At 43.2% G+C, this 20,087-nt stretch overlaps 1 protein-coding gene across 3 annotated transcripts in view; it reads left to right on the plus strand.

The window, feature by feature from the left end:
- The window catches only part of GRIK1 (glutamate ionotropic receptor kainate type subunit 1), a 236,900-nt gene that overhangs the window by 90,322 nt on the left and 126,491 nt on the right, over positions 1-20,087 (plus strand). The window lies entirely within an intron of this gene.

Genomic DNA, 20,087 nt, shown 5'->3' on the forward strand with positions numbered 1-20,087 from the left:
AAAATGCATATATTGATCCATCAACACAGAAGTAAAAATATCTCCATGGATAATAGGTAAACCTGGGCAAAATCTATTTGTTTAAGCTTACAGGTATTTTACGAACTGAAATTGGAGGCTTTCATTACAGGAACTCAATCCCTAGAGGCTTGTTTGGAGTTCTGGGGTCACATTTGTTTCTGTATTTACCTCTATCCCACTGAAATACCTGTGGGGCCAAAGAAATTTTATAATGGAAAACAGGGTGATTTGTTTTTTATTTTTTGGTTTTGTTCCACTTGTAAGTTTTGTTTTCATATCTTCTCAGTTTAAATCCACAAATTTATTTTTGTTCTTCTGGCCTGTAAGGTCTGAAACGTGATGTCAATAATGAAAAGTGTCTCGTATTGACCTTTTCAACTTCCTGACTGTTATTCACTTGAAATCACAAAGCATTGTTAAAAAAAGCAGAAATTGTTCTGGTTGCTTGTAGCGCTCTCTTGGACTCTGTCACTCTTTTCACAAGTCTTTAGGTCTGCTTGTCACACTGTGGCAGACTCAACCATGCGTAAGTTTGGTCTCTCCATGCAGGAGTAGAGAGGAGCTGTTCTGAGCAGTTCTTGTTAACACAGCAGTAGGAACACATTCTTTGTTCAGACACTAGGCAGTATGTCATCAGAGGATCTCAAGGCACTTTACACAGATTGATTACAGTCTTAACAGTGGTATTACACAGGGGGTGCTGAAACTCGCTATACTTCAGTAAGCTATGTCCTCCCAGGACTGAATTCTACTTTTATCTAAAAAACCAAAATGTCTCTTCCCCTACAAGAAGAGCCACCACCATTTTAGTCAGATCAGTCCTAAAGTACAGCTTGGCTCAGCTCTCTCAAATGCAGAAATAGCAGTATTTAAAATAATACTGGGTCATTCCCAATCCTCAGCCAAGCACAAGAAAGAGTAGCAATATACAACAAGTTTGGCGCCAAACCTCTGGTGGTGGTGACAGTGGGGGAGGGCGGAAGCAGTTGGCTCCACTACTTGTCCTCCCCTGGCCCTATATCCTGCAGAGACCCCTCTCTGGGATTGTGTCTCCGCAGAACCAGTGGGTGGAGTAAAAAGGAAGGTGTCAAGATGCAGCATTGTTCCAACAGAGGATGACAGGATTTCCAAGCAGAAATCGACTGCTCCTCAGATCAAGCAATAATTTCCCCTATGGTCTGCAGAACCCCCACCGACAGAAAGATTTTTGATTCAGTTGCCGGGACTGAGGGAATAACACATGACTTCTAAGGAAGGAGAGAGTTATGGGAGCTGTACAGAGACCATGGGCCTCTACACGGATGCTCCTGTGCTTGTGGGTCAAAATGTATCTAAGCACTTTTGTAGGTTCAGTGAATCAAACGCCCTGGCAATTCCATGGAATCTAGAGGACACACTGAAAATTATTGGCAAAGTAATTTAATTTTTAGCCAAATTATTTTATAAAGGTTTTCTCCAGTGTGAGAGTCCCTCGTTGAAACTCACAAAGCAAACAAGTTTAATCTTGTCAGCTGCTATTGATTTTTTTTTTTGCTTTTACGCAATAACATGATCTGATAGTCATCAGAATGTCACAAGCTAGTGTAATCTGTGTCTCCTTAAAGTTAAAATCCTTGATCCAACCACACTGGGATTTTTTTTTCTCCCTGCATGAAAATAGAAAGAGTGCATACAGTCCCTCGTGGTCACAAAGGCTGAAACCTCTGTTGCAACCTGCACGCAGCTGACTCCTGGAAGTTCACCATCAGAGAAACCTGAGTTGATAATCTCCTTATCAATAAATGTCACTGCAATTAAAGGAATTATTATGGGTGGATTTCAATGAGAAGAACAACAGTTAGGTACAATTGAAAATGTACAGAATTATTTTTCTTCCCTCTTTCTTTCCTTTTGGAAAGGATGAACTATGTGAAAAATCAGTGATCTGGGTTTATCCATGCTTTTACAGGATAAGCTCAGATTTCTGCAGCTTTAATAAAAACCTTATGTTTCTAAGCGCCTTACAGATAACTAATGGGCACTCAAGCAAAAAAAAAAAAATTATGTAATTTTTTAAAGAGGAAACCAAGATATTTATTCTTTAAAAATGTTGGTTGTTGAATAGCAAAGACTTCAAAGAACATTGTACGTGTGTAAAAACCTACTTTTGGGGGGGATAACAGCATAATGAAAAGGCTGGTCCTGAAGCAGACTGAAGCTCAGTTATGAGTTATCCGCTTTCTTCATAATTTCCCCTGAATATAGAATTGTACAGCTGCTTTCCAGTCCCAGTACAACCTCATTCTTTCTGTAGATCTAGTGGCTGCACATACTATATTAATTATTTTTGGAATGTACAAGATCTTTAATGGACTATTATCATACATAATAAAGGAACATGGTAATGTACATTCACATAGTTATAGAATCATAGGTCTGGAAGGGACCTAGAAAGGTCTTCTAGTCCAGTTCCCTGTACTCAAGGCAGGACTAAATATTATCTAGACCATTCCTGACAAGGGTTTGTCTACCCTGCTCTTAAAAGTCTCCAATGACAGAGATTCCTCAGTCTCTCTAGGCAATTTATTCCAGTGCTTAACTACCCTGTGAGTTAGGAATTTTTTCCTAATGTCCAACCTAAAACACCCTTTCTGCAATTTAAACCCATTGCTTCTTGTCCTATCCTCAAAGATTAAAAAGAATAAATTTTTCTCCCTCCTCCTTGTAACAACCTTTTATGTACTTGAAAACTGTTACGTCCCCCCTCAGTCTCCTCTTCTCCAGACTAAACAAACCCATTTTTCCCCCAATCTTCCTTCACAGATCATGTTTTCTAGACCTTTAATCACTTTTGTTGCACTTCACTGGACTATCTCAGTTTGTTCACATCTTTACTGAAATGTGGCACCCAGAACTGGACACAATAATCCAGTTGAGGCCTTAGCAGTGCAGAGTAGAATAGAAGAATCACTTCTCATGTCTTGTTTATAACACTCCTGCTAATACATCCCAGAATGAGGTTTGCTTTTTTTGGTAACAGTGTTATACTATTGACTCATTTAGCTTGTGATCTACTATGACCCTCACATCCCTTTCTGCTGTACTCCTTCCTAGCCAGTCATTTCCCATTTTCTATGTGTGCAACTGATTGTTCTTTCCTAAGTGGAGTACTTAGGATTCGTCCTTCTTGAATTTCATCCTATTACAGTTTCTCCACTTTGTCAAGATCATTTTGAATTTTAATACTATTCTTCAAAGCACTTGCAACTCCTCCCATCTTGGTATCATATGCAAACTTTAAGTGTACTCTCTATTTATTTATTTAAATCATTAATGAAGATATTGAACAGAAATGGACCCAGAACTGATCCCTGTGGGACCCCACGCGATGTGCACTTTCAGCTTGACTGTGAACCACTGATAACTACTCTCTGGGAATAGTTTTCAAATCAGTTATGCACTCACCTTATAGTAGCTCCATCTAGGTTATATTTTCCTAGTTTGTTTATGAAAAGGCCATGCAAAAAAGTATCAAAAGCTTTGCTAAAGTCAAGATATACCACACCCACCACTTTCCCCATATCCACAGAGCCAGTTATCTCATCACAGAAGGCAATCAGGTTTGTCAGGAAAGTTTGGGTGCAGGAGTGGGTTCTGACTTGGGGCAGGGGGGTGAGGTTGTGACAGATTTCTGTTACCAATATGGCGTCAGGTGATCAGGCGTCAAGTGATCAGGCTGAAGCCGCAGGATCGTTTGTGGGGGGAAGATGACAAAACATACCAAGTGTCTGAATTTTAAAGCTTTATTGATAAAACAACAGTGGAGAGCGATGGGTGGTCCCCACGTCACTCAGAGGAAGGAAGGAAGTGTTAGCGCCCCAAGCGCTATCCCACTTTCATACTCACACCTGCACTACCCAAAGCTGGCCAGGCCTGGGTGTAACATAAGAAGAAGAGGGGGAGGGGTGGATGGAGTGCTGTCCTGTGCGCACAGGTCGTCCAGGTTCGCTGCCAATCTCTGAATTGCTCCAGCTCTCAGGAGGGTTTTAAGTCCTGGCCTCCTTTGGGGTGTTCCATTCCACGACCTCTGTTCCTGGTGCTCTTTGTGCCAGTCCAAACCGGCTTTCTGTGATCTTCTTTGCTGTCCCAAAACACAACGGTTGCAGGGACGTGAAGCTCTGCTCCCCGCCTCGTCATCTTGCCTGTGTTTTCCATCTCTGCAGCCCTGGTTTTCTCATGGCTTGCTGTGGCTGGGAGAGAGAAACTTCTCGTCTAGCGCTGTGGCCGTGGACTGGGGCCAGCATCTTATTGGACTGAGCTTGCTAGCTGCAGTGTTGAGTTAACCCATTCTCTGCTCTTTCTCCTTCCCCCTTTGGCCTCTTGCATTCTGCAAAAGACTGTTCCACTCCCCACTCACACTTTTGACCCACCCCAAAATGCTTTGCGATGCTTGCAACAGCATTAGCAACATGCAGTGCTGATCTGCCTTCTGAGGTTGTGACAAGGTGCGAGGTGCAGGCTTTGGACGGGAGACACTTTCCACAGGAGGCTTCCAGTCAGCAGTGCAACAGGGCTCAGGCAGGTTGCCTGCCATGGCCCCACACCACTCCCGGAAGTGGCTGCTGCTGGCACATCTCCCTGTGCCCCTTGAGGGGAGGGCAGCAGTGGATCTCCATGTGCTGAGCTGCCTCCCCCCCACTCTAGGGGCATGCAGAGACATGCCAGCAGCAGCCAGCCACTTCCGGGAGCAGTGTGGGGCCATGGCAGGCAAGCAGCCTGCCTGAGTGCCCCGCTGCATTGTGGGACTTTTAGCAGCCTGGAGATCGCAAGGGGGCAGCCAAAGAGCCTGGCGGGCTGGACAGAAATGTTAGACAGGCCGGATCCAGCCCATGAGCAGTATTTTGCCCACCCCTGATCTAGCCCATAATTTTGATAAGGAGTTACTTCCAATGCTGCTGCAAGGTAACAGGGTAACAAAATAGCATGGCCAATGGAGTCATTGTGGTAGTTTGAAAAAAACTAATTAAATTTGTGCTGTTACTCATAGCAACTCCATGGTTCTGGTGGGTGGAGTTAAGTCTGCCACTCCCATTTCAGGGGTGCAGCATATCACTCCTACCCTGCATGGCTGGCAAGTGAGTATGAATGTGCTGAAGAACTGGGCACCATGGCTGCCGTTTAATCTCCCAGTGCTCTTTCAAGGCAAGTTGCTCCTGGGGAAAACATCTCAGTAATAATCTCCTTAGCACAGGCACTGCAAATCTGCTCAGTCCTTTCTCTCTTCACACTGCATGAGTACATAATAGCCAGACAAAATCTTGGCCTATCTGTGTAACTTGATAACTGGGCCAAATTCCTCCTTTGCCTTCCTTCCCTCCCTCCCCGAATCCAAACAAGTGTGCCTTCAAAATACACACCCAGCTGTGGTGGAGGTAGAATACAAAACCATGTGAATAAGACACACATTTCTGCTTGCTTGATCTCACCACTAGAAAATAATTGAAAGCGTATGTGGCAAGGTGGTCCCTTTTTAAACTTCCAGTCACTCACAGATTTTGCACTTCTAAAATGATTCAACATATGGAGGCACTGCCACTTCAGGGCAAAAGTTAAGTAAATCAAGTCAACCAACCTTTAAAAGAGTTCATTAATTTGGATATTCTGGAACATGAACCATGCCAATTGAGCCTTTGGGAAATATGTCCAAACTTGCAAGCTTAATTCAAAAAGATCCCACTGGAAAAGGTATATCTTAATAAGCATGAACATTTTTAAAAAAAAAAATACCATTTTCATTCTGTTCTTCTAAAGAATGGAAACCTGCTTGAGTGCAGTCCCTTGTTAGTGTGCAGAGATCTATAAAAATCCTGGACTCGATTTACAAACAGAATGTTTTGGATGGTGTAGTGTTTTATCACTTTTGTACCAAGATCCTTTTCTTCTTTTGCATACTTCAGCTGGATCTTTAAATAGTGATTGTTCACTAGGGGATATATTCAGACCTGGTTTAAGTGAGTACAACTCCAGTGAAGTCAAAGGAGACACACCTATTTCCACGAGGTCTGAATTTGAAATGCAGTTTCAACCAGTGTTCCAATACTGTATAAACAAACACTAAATAGGTTGCATGAAAAAAACATGAAGGTTGAGTCCCTATGAGAGTTGACTACAAATAAATCAAAGTCTGAATTCAGGATGCCAAAGCACTATGGGTCTGATCCTGTGGCCAGTGAGGTTAACGGCGAAGTTCCCACAGCCTTCAATGGTGCAGGATCAAGGCCTAAATGCACATCCACAAGTGGTCATAAAAAGCACAGGGTACTAAAAAAATCATTAATCATTGAAACCAACGGAGACGCACCTACTTATACCAAGTCTGAATTTGGCTTTGTAAGTGCAACTATGGTTATTACAGGTGTAGAGCAGTTAATGGCTCTTATTATGAGCCAGTTCTTTATATACTGTAGAGTTTCTTCAGGTCATGTCTAAGTGAAACGTGAGCCAATTTCTAGAGTAATCATATGTAAGACAATGTACCAAAACATTAAAAAACACAGGTACAATTAAATTGTCTGTTCAAATAATAAATCTCACTTGATTTTTTCCCATTAAAATATCAGTGCTTCAGAAAATCTTTTTCCTATGAAGGACATGCATGGGAAACATTTCTGCTCTTTATGGGTTTTCCAATAAGGGTATGTCTATGCTGCAGTCAGACTGCACATATAGGCATCCGCAGCCAGTTTTGACTGAGATAGCCACTGTGATCACACTGCTATTTTTAGCAAGCTAGCTCCATCAAAGCTAGCTTGGGTGTTGTCATAAATATAAAGGGAAGGGTAAACACCTTTAAATCCGTCCTGGCCAGAGGAAAAACCCTTTCACCTGTAAAGGGTTAAGAAGCTAAGACAACCTCGCTGGCACCTGACCAAAATGACCAATGAGGAGACAAAGCTGGAGCAGGGGGAAACAAAGGGTTCTCTCTGTCCATGTGTTTTTTGTCAGGACCAGAGCAGGAATGCAGGTCAGAACTCCTGTAAAAAGTCAGTAAGCAATCTAGTTAGATATGCGTTAGATTCTGTTTTGTTTAAATGGCTGATAAAATAAGTTGTGCTGAATGGAATGTATATTCCTGTTTTTGTGTCTTTTGGTAACTTAAGGTTTAGCCTAGAGGGATTCTCTATGTTTTGAATCTGATTACCCTGTAAGGTATTTACCATCCTGATTTTACAGAGGTGATTCTTTTACTTTCTTTAATTAAAATTCTTCTTTTAAGAACCTGATTGCTTTTTCATTGTTCTTAAGATCCAAGGGTTTGGGTCTGTGTTCACCTATGCAAATTGGTGAGGATTTTTATCAAGCCTTCCCCAGGAAAGGGGGTGTAGGCCTTGGGGGCATAAGACGTTTCCAAGCGGGCTCTTTCCCTGTTATATCTGTTAGACGCTTAGTGGTGGCAGCAAAAAAGTCCAGGGACAAAAGGTAAAATAGTTTGTACCTTGGGGAAGTTTTAACCTAAGCTGGTAAAAATAAGCTTAAGGGGTTTTTCATGCAGGTCCCCACATCTGTACCCTAGAGTTCAGAGTGGGGAAGGAACCTTGACAGGTGTATCTACACATTCTGCAATCACATCTCCCGATAGCAGAGTAGACATCCCCAACAGAGACTGCAGCTTTCATTCCCAAACAGGATTCTGTGGTAACTACACAAGTGGGAAGTTGTCTGGAAAGAAATCGACTTAGTGGAGTGTCTGCTTGTCCTGTCTACCCAGCAAGGCCCTTTTTGGCACTGTCCCAGTCCCACACATATTCTCTGCCCCACACATCTATAAATGAGGCTGCAGCTGCTGTGCACTGTGATTGCCTGTTCCCCCAATGGAGGTTGTCATCGTCAGGAGACTTCTGCCATGCATTATGTCTGGAAAGCAGAAGATAGAATGATGGCTAACCTGGCTCAGTTAGATTCCTGCATTACCTCTATTACAGCAACAGCTCCTGTTATCTGCTGCCAGCTCTTCCAATAGACATTGCCATATCCCTGCAATTATTATGCTTTAAACACCTCCATCTCAATGACCATAGAAACTTGTGGCAACATGTTCAGTGGTGCTGAGCACCCACAATTATCACTGGACTGAAAAAATCAGACCATTAGCACCCATAGGTGGGATGCTCAAGCGAGCCTAGACACCAAATTCCTATTTAATTCAATGGGCAATACGTGCCTCAGAACTTTCAAAAATCCCACTGGACGCCTATTTGCATTTTATACATGCCTTTAAAAGTCTGGCCCTAAGTGACATCAGGTATGTCTACACTGCAGTAAAACCATGTGCGACTGGTCCCAGCTGATTCGGGCTATGAAACTGCACTGTAGATGTCCGGGCTCAGACTGGAGCCCAAGCCCAAGCCCAAGCATCTAAACTACAATTTTATAGCCCCTCAGCTGGAGTCAGATGACACAGGTCAGCCATAGGTATTTTATTGCAGAGTAGCCATACCCTTTGGGGCCTAAGTGATGTAGGAGTGACTCTCAGTGGAACATGTTCTCCTAAGTGCTTTTGAAAATGTCAGCCTACATGAAGAATATCCAACTGAAAAAGGAGAATTTGTGAGTATTGGGACACTTCATTACAGTCTTGATAATAGCTTTAGCTATAAATCTCAGCTGTACTTCTTGTCTACCATTCTGCTTATGCCCTGGTTTTTCATTTTTAGGGGTTTTAAGTACAGCCTGGTGAGCATTTTCAAATACAGGGATTTTAATATGTGAATCCCAGACTGAGTATGAAACTTTTGAAAATACAGAGGGTTTAAAAAACACAAATGTATTTGGATTGTCACTTAAATTCTTCCCACTGTTCCAAGTCCCACAGCCTCTGGTGTTCTTTTATAGCCCTGGCTCCTGGAGTCATGTGAATGAGAATCTCATTATTTCTTTTAAATGAAAGCTAAGTTGCTAGGCCTCATGGTTGTGGAGAAAAGCTTGAAAAATGTCACATGAATACACTATATGGGTTCACAAACCAGAAGGCAATTAAAAAGAACTCCTGTGTTATTTTTAAATCATCAAGATTTAAGCCAAATCTCATGGGTTTTGTGGTCCTGACTTATGATTTTTTAAACACTTATAGTTGGCAATATTGTTTTCCTTTAGTTCCACAGTAATGCTAAAAGACTTCCCTTTTGCTGGCATGCATCCTGTAAGTACTGTTAACATACTAGGAGAAAGCAGAGTTTACTAGAGAAAAATCTATTAAAAATATTAGAGAGAAATTCAGTGGACCCTATTATAACCCAATCCTTGCTGGACATTTTCTGGGAAGACTAGTGCCGCAAGGAGACCTGCAACTGATCACAAAAGAGAAAGGGCAGTCATGTATATGTTGTAGTGCTCTTTGGTTAATTGGAATGAGTTGTAGTTGGGAAGCATCCAATAGGTTTTGTTGCAAAATCTGGAGTACGTGCACTGAAGCCAATGAACGCAGTAGCATGCTAGAGCAGAGCTTGGTGCTGAAAACCATCCCAGTTACTATTTATTTTGTCTGTGTACTATGCAATAAACACTGTGCTTTCAGGCTGGCTTTCCTGCAGGGTACTCACAAAGGGGCATGGACTATAAAAAGCAAAAGAAAAACAGATGAGTTTGTGCGTCAGTCCTGTTTTGAAGAGTCAGAGCGTGGTATAGATTTGTCCTCATGAAGCAGATGCATTTTAACACCTGTGATTTGCAGGTTAGATTACTGGGTGACTGCTTCAGTTTGGCTTGCTTTCTAGGGGGCTATAACGGAGAGTAAGAGATGGTTTAAGAGGATTTCAGTGACTAGTCAGGTTGTCCCTTACATTTGCTAGCTGGATATAAGATTAGGAAGGAAAGTCCACAGAAATCTCTCTGCAAATGGGGGAGGGGTGTAGCTTTGAAAAAACTTTGTAAGTTAATTTATTGCTTGAAAAATGTCAGATCGATACCACTGAAAACTGACATCCCCTGTTGAGCCACAGGACAGGGTAGAACCTCAGGCAGTAGAAGTCCAAACTTGCCCCCCTGCCCTGCCCAGATGCTTTGGCTCCAACATGCAGACACCTTTGAGGATCAGTTTCCATCATGCCTATTCAATCTTGGCCATAGTGCTAAGACTGCTACATATGATGATATTTTTGTGACATTGAGAACTCTCCCTGGGAACTGGGCAGACAACAATACCTTTCGTAAAAGAGCAACAACTTTTTGCTGCTACTGATTAGGGTTGAATTTATATCAGGTCAAAGGAGTCAAAAGCTCTGTCCCATTAGCACTCGAGCACCTTGGAGTGAAGCATTTTAAGAATAGGTGGGGGAAAGGACGTGATCTAGTAATGACATCTGAGTCTTAGTCCTTGACAGCATCTTTAAGTGATGACAGATTTATCTGGTTAGAAAGACTTTTGTAGCATTTTTAGGAGTGCCCACTGAAGTGTGCTTTTATGGTTTTGACATTTCACTTCCTGTCGATTTTTTCTTTCAAAGGATGCAGGGGGTTGATGACTTGTCATATTAGTCAGTTCAACTTGGATTCCCTTCCTCCTCCTCTTTGAAGATCACTCATCTGGCTAGTGCTCTCATCACTGTCAGAACTACCCTCGCCAAGTAGCCATCATTTCCCTTTTACTCACTGCTGAGGAATATTTTAATACACCTGACTCTAAGGCCTGGTCTACAGTACTCGGTTATTTCAGAATTAGTCGAGTTACCTCGAAATAAAACTGGTTCCATCCACACGACCAAACCAGTTTTTTTGATTTAAAGGGCTCTTTACTCAGATTTGTGTACTCCACCTCGGCAAGTGGAGTAGTGCTAAAAATCGCGATCGCAGTTCCGGGTTACAGGTACTGTGGACACAATTCGACAATATTGGCCTCCAGGAGTTATCCCGGAATGCTCCCTTGTGACCACTCTGGACAACACTCTGAACTCCAATGCACTAGCCAGGTAGGCAGTAAAAGCCCCGGGAACTTTTGAATTTCCTGTTTGGTCACCAACAGCACAGGCGACCATCAGCACAGTCCACCATCACAGGTGACCACGCAGTCCCGGATTCACAGACGAGCTCCAGCATGGTCCGAACAGGAGGTACTGGATCTCATTGCATGTTGGGGAGACGAATCTGTTATGGCAGAACTGCGTTCCAAATAAAGGAACGCAAATACGTACGCTAAAGTCTCCAGGGCCATGACAGAAAAAGGCTACTCCAGGGACACAGAATAGTGTCATACAAAAATAAAGGAGCTCAGGCAAGCGTACCAAAAAGCCTGGGAGGTGAACGGGCGCTCTGGGTTACAGCCCCATACATGTCGCTTCTACCATGAGCTGCATGCAATTATGGGGGATGGGGGGTGATGACACCACTACCCCACCACTGTCCGTGGACACCTGTAAAGGGGGGAGTAGCACGGAGCAAGGAGGATGAGTTTTTGGAGGACGAAGAGAAGGAGGAGGACGACGACAGTGCACAGGTGGCAAGTGGGGAATCTGTTTTCCCCCCCAGCCAGGAACTATTCTTAACGCTGGAGCCAATAGCCTCCCCCTACTCCCAAAGCATGCTCCTGGATGATGACTCTGGAGAAGGCACTTCTGGTGAGTGAGAGCTTGATGGGAGCCATGCAGTGGGGGGGAAACCTAGCTGCGCTGGGCTGTTCACGTTTAGTTTAAAGGGCTCATCCCTGCTCAGAGTCTCATCGTAGCCCTGCTGTGGGTGTGTGTAATGATCATCCCAGAGAGTCCGCAGGCTGCCTGCAAGCTGAATTCTGTTGTCTGGCCACATGTGATGGTGTACTCACACCAAAGTGGCAGGCACTTCAGTATAAGAGGCAAAATGAGACCTTGTACAGAAAGCACATGAGCTATGTACTATGAATTGCCTGTTTCACTGAGAAACACAGTGTCCCCTTTATTCTCTAAAATGTATCTTTTAAAATACTACCCTCCCTTTTTCTCCTCCTGCAGCAGGTGCAAATGTTTCAATGCGGCCCCCATCTACTCCATCCCAGAGGCTGGTCCAGATTAGAAGGCGGAAAAAATGAACTCAGGATGACATTTGCCGAGCTCATGCAGTTCTCCCCTACTGCTAGGGCCCAGCTGAATGCGTGGAGGCAAACAATTGTTGAGTTGCGTAAAGCATTACATGAATACAAAGAGAGGAGGGGTGCGCACGATGAGAGCGGGCAGGATGCTATGGTCAAGTTCATGGCGGAGCAAAATGACTTGCTCTGCTGTATAGTGGATCTAATGCGGGAAAGGCAGCAAGACCACAGACTGCCGCTGCAGCCTCTGCATAACTGCCCTCCCTCCTCCCCAAGTTCCATTGCCTCCTCACCCAGATGCTCAAGAACACGTGGGGGGGGAGGCTATGGGGACCCACATAGTCAACCCCAGAGGATTGCACAAGCAGCAGAAATCTGGCATATCCTAAATTTTTATTTGGTTTCTAGACTTGTCCTTCCCTCCTCCACCCCCCCAACCCAATACCCCCCCCCATCTAGCTTCCGATTTCTCTCAATGTTTTGTGCAACAAATAATAAAGAACAGTTTTTAAACAATTGTGACTTTATTTCCTTTCACACACACACACACACGGTGGGTAACTTTAAGAGAAACACACACAACTCTCACACCGTACCGTGGCCAGTCATGAAGCTGGCTTTCAAAGCTTCTCTGATGTGCAGTGCGCCCTGCTGCACTCTAATTGCCCTGTTGTCTGGCTATGCGAAACTGGCCACCCCCTTACTCTCACAGATATTGTGGAGCACACAACAAGCAGCAATTACAATTGGAATAGTCGTTGTGCTGAGATCTAACTGAGTCAGTAAACTGCGCCAGCGCACTTTCAAACGTCCAAACGCACATTCTACCACCATTCTGCACTTGCTCAGCCTATTAGTTGAACTGCTCCCTACTACTGTCCAGGGTGCCTGTGTGCAGCTTCATGAGCCATGGCATTAAGGGGTAGGCTGGGTCCCTGAGGATAACTATAGGCATTTCAACATCCCCAACAGTAATTTTCTGGTCTGGGAAGTAAGTTCCTTCCTGCAGCTGTTCAAACAGACCAGAGTTCCTGAAGATGCAAGCATCATGCACCTTTCCCGGCCATCCCACGTTGATGTCGGTGAAACGTCCCTTGTGATCCACCAGTGCTTGCAGCACCATGGAAAAGTACCCCTTGCGGTTTATGTACTGGCCGCCCTATGTTCCGGGGCCAAGATAGGGATATGTGTTCCGTCTATAGCCCCACCGCAGTTAGGGAAGCCCAGTGCATTAAAGCCATCCACAATGGTCTGCACATTTCCAAAAGTCACTACCCTACCCTTGTACCAGCTGGTCAATGATTGCATTGACTACTTGCAGCACAGCAGCCCCCGCAGTAGATTTCCCCACTCCAAACTGATTCCCGACTGACTGGTAGCTGTTGGGCGTTGCAAGCTTCCACAGGGCTATTGCCACTCACTTCTCAACTGTGAGGGCTGCTCTCATTTTGGCGTCTTTGCCCTTCAGCACAGGGGACAGCAAGTCAAAGTTCCATGAAAGTGGCCCTACGCATACGGAAGTTTCTCAGCCACTGGGAATCATCCCATACCTGCAACACTATGCGGTCCCACCAGTCTGTGCTTGTTTCCCGGGCCCAGAATCGGTGTTCCACGGCCTGAACCTGGCCCAACAGCACCATGATCTCCCAATCGCCACATGCCATGCCATCTGTGTCCATGTCATCAGTATAGTAATCGCACTGTCGTCCCTTCCTTGCCCGGTTTTGCAGGTACTGCACGTACTGCTGGATAAATGCGTGAGGTATTTACAATGGTCAAAACTGCAGTGGAGATCTGATCGGGCTCCATGGCTATGGCGCCTGCATGGGTAATCCTGAAAAAAGGGCACAAAATGTAGAAGAGTGGAGTGGCAGCGGAAGCTGTGCTGTTTGTTTCACGGTAGCGGAACAAAGGCTGAAAATTGTTGTCTTCTGTGGCTTTCACGGAGGTGAGAGCCCAGGACAGACAACATGGAGAAGCTCGGAAGCGTGGCAATAGCGGGAGAGCAGAGTTGGCGGTGGAAGCTGTGCTGCTCAGTTCACGATTGCTGAGCAGAGTTGAGTTGGATTCATAGTAACAGGAGAGCAGCAGTGCACCATCTGCTGAAAGCAGTATGGCGTCTGCATGCCAAAAAGGCGCGAAACACTTGTCTGCCATAGCTTTCTGATGACACACACCCAGAAACACCCGCAAGAATGTTTTTGCCCCATCATACACTGGGAGCTTAACCCAGAATTCCTATGGGCAGTGGGGACTGTGGGATAGCTACCCACAGTGCACCGCTCTCACATTCAATGCTAGCCTTGGTACTGTGGCCGCAATCTGCTGAATTCATGCGCTTTAGTGTGGACACAAGACCGAATATATACAATAGCTTCTGAAAATTCAAATAGAATAATTTCAAAATAATTTCTTACTGTAGACATACCCTAAATGTCTTTCTTTAGCCCTTTGCCCATAGTCTCTCAGTGAAAATGGTGAAAGGAGATGGTTTCCCACATCCATCCACAAATGTGTGCGCGCGCACACACACACACGATGTGGGACCAGATCCTGGACCCATCCATTTCCACACTGATTCAGCTGTCCCTCTGCTTTGCACTGCTGTCATCTCAGGGCAGCTGGGATTCTCCAGATGTAAAGGGACCAGGTGACATAAGGCTGCTACATCTGTTTCTACATCACCTGTGTCCCTCCATACCAAGCATGACAGGGGTATGAAAGGAAAGAGCAGGATTACAGTGTGTTCCAGTGTCTCATGAAATAGCTCCCAGGGTACTGTTCTAATCCATGGACTTTAGAGCAGCCCTTACGCTACTCTAGGTTACAATAGTTCATCCCCTGGTGCGGCTGAGGATTAGAGTAACAGAAAAGGTGTCTTAGATCTAGGTCAAAGGATGGGGGACAATGGGAGAGTTTCCAAAGAACTTTAAACAAACATCAGCCCCTTCTGAAAGTCTCCTCCGTGTTTGGTGTTCAACTGCGTCATTTCAGGAGCATTGTTTATATCTAGTAAAAAGAAAAGGAGTACTTGTGGCACCTTAGAGACTAACCAATTTATTTGAGCATAAGCTTTCGTGAGCTACAGCTCACTTCATCGGATGCATACTGTTCACAGCTGTAGCTCACGAAAGCTTATGCTCAAATAAATTGGTTAGTCTCTAAGGTGCCACAAGTACTCCTTTTCTTTTTGCGTATACAGACTAACACGGCTGTTACTCTGAAACCTGTCTTTATATCTAGTGTATCACTTTTTTTCTTGTAGAGCCCTCTGGTTAATTCATTTTTAAAATGTTGTACAATCTTCACTTGTATTTAATTGCAACATCTGATAAGTATGATAAAAGAACCAGTTTATCACTTAAACTTCTGTTTCTCTTCTAGTTTGGAGCTCACAACAAACTAGGGTGATCAGATAGCAAATGTGAAAAATTGGGACAGGGGGCTGGGGGGGGGGGGTAATAGGAGCCTATATAAAGAAAAAAGACCCAAAAATCAGGACTGTCCCTATTAAAAAAAAAAAAATCTGGAATCTGGTCACCCTACAACAAACATGATTGTGAGGTATTTACTAAATAAGAAGGTGAATTTAGTGGATTAATTTGTTAAATTTCTTCAGAAATATTAAGATAGGATAAATTTTATTCACTATCATTTTTAAAGATGCCTGATGAAGGATTTATGGTCTGATATAACCCTTTTCACATTTAGGTCACTGGCTAGAACCAAACCCAGGGTCGGTAGGGATCCGAAGTTGTTCACACAAGAGTAGATTCTACCACTCTTACTCACACTGAGCAGCACCTTACTCTGCGAATAATCCCTTTTATTTGTATGATTAACAGGAATATATTCAAATATAGACATTATTCAGCATGAAGAAGGGTGGTGGCATCTTGTTCTAAACAACTATGAACAATCAGATAGCTGCTTGTTGGCCTCTGAAAATAATTTAGTGGTCTCAGGCCAGTTTCCAATGAAAAAAGCATCCAGCATTTGGTGGCTGCACATCTGATTATGAAGCAGGGTGTTTAGTTGAACTAAAGATGCATGTACAGATCATGTACATATCGATTGCATATCCAAAACTAATGCTTGCAGGCATGCCCAGAGTACCTCACCCACCAATAAATGCACTGGTATGTATATGGTATAAGCCATTTTCAAAAATACTTTAACACCATTAGTGTAGACAAGACATATCTAGAATATGGACTAGAGGGGCACTTTAGCATAGCCCTCTAAAATACAGCAGTATTTAAGCTATAGACAGCAGGCTTTTAGAAATACTTCCGGAGTACATTTTTAGAGTACAACAATGCATATAAAATTCCCATTGAGACTGCTTTGCAATGATATTCTAGTGAGGATTCTGTCCTTTTCAGTAACATTCTTAGGGTGTGCATTTTTTCCCCTTAAAAAAAAAAAAATCCATCAGCTTGCAGCTTTTGTGGACACTTCTTATTTGGAGACCAAAAAAGTTCGATGTAAAATTCTGCTTTAAGTATAAATGACTACTGCGAGAAAAACTGAAAAGAGAAATTAAGATTAGTGTTTCTGAGAGTGTATTTAAAAGGTGACCGATAAAAGTGTGGTCCTAAATACAGATTAACTTAAATATTTCTCATTTTCCCCATATGGACCTCAATGTAGTAATGAGAGTAGTATCAGTAGATGCCTTGCTCCTGGATGGAAATCAAGAGGGCTGTGTGCAGGCATAGGGATCTGCCCACATGAATTTCATTCAGGATTAGGGCTTTTTAAATATGCACGTATATTGCAAATGATTGGGCCAGAATAATGATGATGTAAATGTTCCAGTGGATCGCTCTTGGGTTCTTCTGCATCAGGGGTGGGAAGATGCATGCATTTACAAGTGTGCATGTGGTGTGTGAAGCACCCAAAATCAGAGAGATCAAACCATTTAAACTATTTCAGGAAACTAAAGTTATAGAAGCATAAAATATTTAGCAAGCAAGCAGGATGGATGTTTTGCTAAGATCATAATAGTTTAAAGAAACCAAAGAGCAAGAAAAAGAGGATGGCATACTATATAGACAGACCCTGACTTGCTTTAGCACAGAATTATCTCTGTTTGGGAGTAGGTTTAGTCAATGTTTGTATATGTTGGAAGAGGAGAAATATTGTCAGCTGATGAGAGGAAGGAAGGTAAATTGTGGTTAACCAACAGAATGGTAAACTGGTTGGCAATACTGTTGTTCATTATCAAAAAGAACTCTAGGACCTGAAACAATTTTGTGCAGTCAGAGTTAACCCTGCAGTACATAACTTAAATAAGATATCACATCTCAAGCAATTACGCTATTTTATATGGATTAGAGAGGTAATATAACTGCATATTTAAAGGAGTAGCTATCGAAAGAGATTACATTGCCATCTTGTTTTCTTTTGATAGCTTCTAGTGCTTTTACTGTTGAGTTAAAATGCAAAGCAGGTCTTAATTCCACTGTGTGTTTCCCTTTCCTGATTGTCAGCTAATGACTACACTAAACCTATATTGGTGACATCAAAACTGCAAGAGATTGCAGTACATTAGCTGAATACAGTCTGATGAATAGAAAATATAAAGTGATATCTGGTGCTTAAATTTCACAAGGGGGAAATGGAAAAATATTTAACTGAGAAATCCAAAATATTCTCTAGTGCCTTGCACTAAAATGAGTAAATTATACTTGCTAAATCAAGTACTGAACCTGGAGATTGCTGTTTAAAGGAGTGCTTTTTTTAAAATGGCTGTGTGTTATACATTCATCAAATCACAGTGTTCCCAGAAAGCCTGAATGTGTTATTGACATAAAAAAAGTCTCTAGAGGTTAGTATATATTCCAGTCACCCCAAATCATAAGTCTAAGCACCAGATCAGAAAGACCTGAGAACCCTGATACATACTAGCCTTCCTTCCCCCTGAACTTCCCTGTGAGAACCACCAAGGCATTCCATTATAATGTTCAGTTCCCCTCAAAAAAACAGTCACACCTGTTACTCTTTAAAAGGCTCTTCCTTGGAAATCCCACCTCAAGTTTCCAGAAAGACTTAACTTCAGTTGTAAGCAGTATAATCAGGAGCAGATCAAATAGATTTTATTTTCTGGCCTCTGAAAATATAACCTAGGAACTAATATAGTTACCCATGTGGAATGGCATGCAGCCATGATCCTATCAGATTTTACAAGTTTAAGAAGGGTTGAGTCAGTATTTGGGTGGGACATTTTCCCAAAACCACCTACCTACATGCTGCAAGAAGTATTGTGGGCGATTATTCACTAGGTAGTATTTGCCCCTTTGAGAAACTGCTGAACCAATTCTCCAGCACAGTGCTAGTGGGCACTGTGTTGCTGGAGGTGTCATTTTTCTTGAGCACTTTCGGAACTTTTTGTAGGAACAGGGACATTAGTTCTAGTTTCGTCACCAAATTCCAACTTCAGAAGCTGCATTCTACCTACTTACATTTCTCCCTGCGGTTTCAATACGATAGCGGCATTCTTTATCCTTCACTGTTGTGCAGCATTTGTGTGTGCTGTTAAACAGCTGGAATTTTTCACCCCAGAAGCAGCTTCATTTCACTAGTGGATAAAATGATCCCTGAGTACAGTTTAATGGGCCAGTTTTGCTCCCATTAAGGCCCCATTCCTCCAAGTGGCTTCATGTGGGTGGACCCACCATGGTGTTAATACAATGTTAATATGAGAGTTAGAATTTTTCAAGTCATGAAGTGCTAAAGTTAAGGCTCCAATAGCAACATTAACTCACATTGCATACATGCAGCATCTTCCCTTCCTACCTTTCTTGCTAAATGGTTACCAGTAACTTAATATATTTCTGTTTATATTAAAGAGGTCACAAAATGTACAGCATACGTGCATGTTGCTGTAAGATCCTTGGTCTGGATCCAGCACGATGGTGCAGCTGCTTTGTGGTGTAGTGCTGATGCAACGTGACCCTCAAGCTGCTATTGCTGATTGCGGGCGGATCAGCCCAGCAGCACAGTCAAGCCTCCAGTAACCTAGAATCCACCTCGGCTATACCAGTATCAAGGGCATGGCCAAGGCGTTCCTGTTGATCCTTCGCTGCTATTCGAGACCCTTGGAGTTAAGCATAATAAAGCTATACAAGATCCCTAAGAGCACAATTTAGAGCAGCTTTCACCTGCTCTGATTTACACAAATGACTTAGTGCACAGCTAGCCTAGAAGCAAGGGCACAAATCCAATCTTTGCAGTCCTGCTCCTGAGCTGTGCGGAGTGCTTTTTGGTGGCAGCCTAAAATTTGGGCCCTTGATTTTTATATTTCCTGACTTTTATTAATTTTAAGTATCCAGACTTCTCTAAGTTTGTGGTTTAAATATAGTCATGGCCATAATTCCTTCACAAAACCACAGCGTTTGCATTCTAAGTCTCAGCGTTCAGCTGTTTGGGGATTTCTGTGTGAAAGTCCAGCAATAAGCTTTCAAAAACAGGAAAAATATGTTTATTTGTCCTCTGGGCCTGGGGGAGTTTGCCCAGATTTTAACCAAAAAAATCCAAAAACCTTCCAGGCAGAGATTAAGCTTGGAAACTTTCAGCCCAAGTAGGGTTTTTATTGGAAAATTTGAAGCATCTGAAAACTAGGAATTAAAGAAATTATTTTGCAACTTTATGATAGCATGGTCTAACCAAGCAACCGATACAAGACAACCCAGATTTTACCTTGCTCTATATGGCTGGAGTGGGGACAGTTGTGTTAGGAGCCTTCCCCAAACTTCCTGTGCCCAGGTTGGCCTTTACTGCAGTCCTTGCACTCCCCTGATTAACAAAATGCCATGAGGTTAGCACAGCTGCCAGCTCAAGCCTCTCCAGAGGAGGTGGAATCATAACCCCACCCTCCTTTCCACTGGTCGGCAGGAGCAACAGGTGGTATAAATGCTTGTACAAGGCACAATGCCCCCCAGAGGTCCAACTGAGGTAGCTCATCTCCGCTTAGTGCCCTCAATGCCCGGCTGTGCCTGAAATGGGTAAAGTTCTAAGGGCAACGTTT

This window comes from Natator depressus, chromosome 1, assembly GCF_965152275.1.
Source record: "Natator depressus isolate rNatDep1 chromosome 1, rNatDep2.hap1, whole genome shotgun sequence".
NCBI classification, from domain to species: domain Eukaryota; kingdom Metazoa; phylum Chordata; order Testudines; family Cheloniidae; genus Natator; species Natator depressus.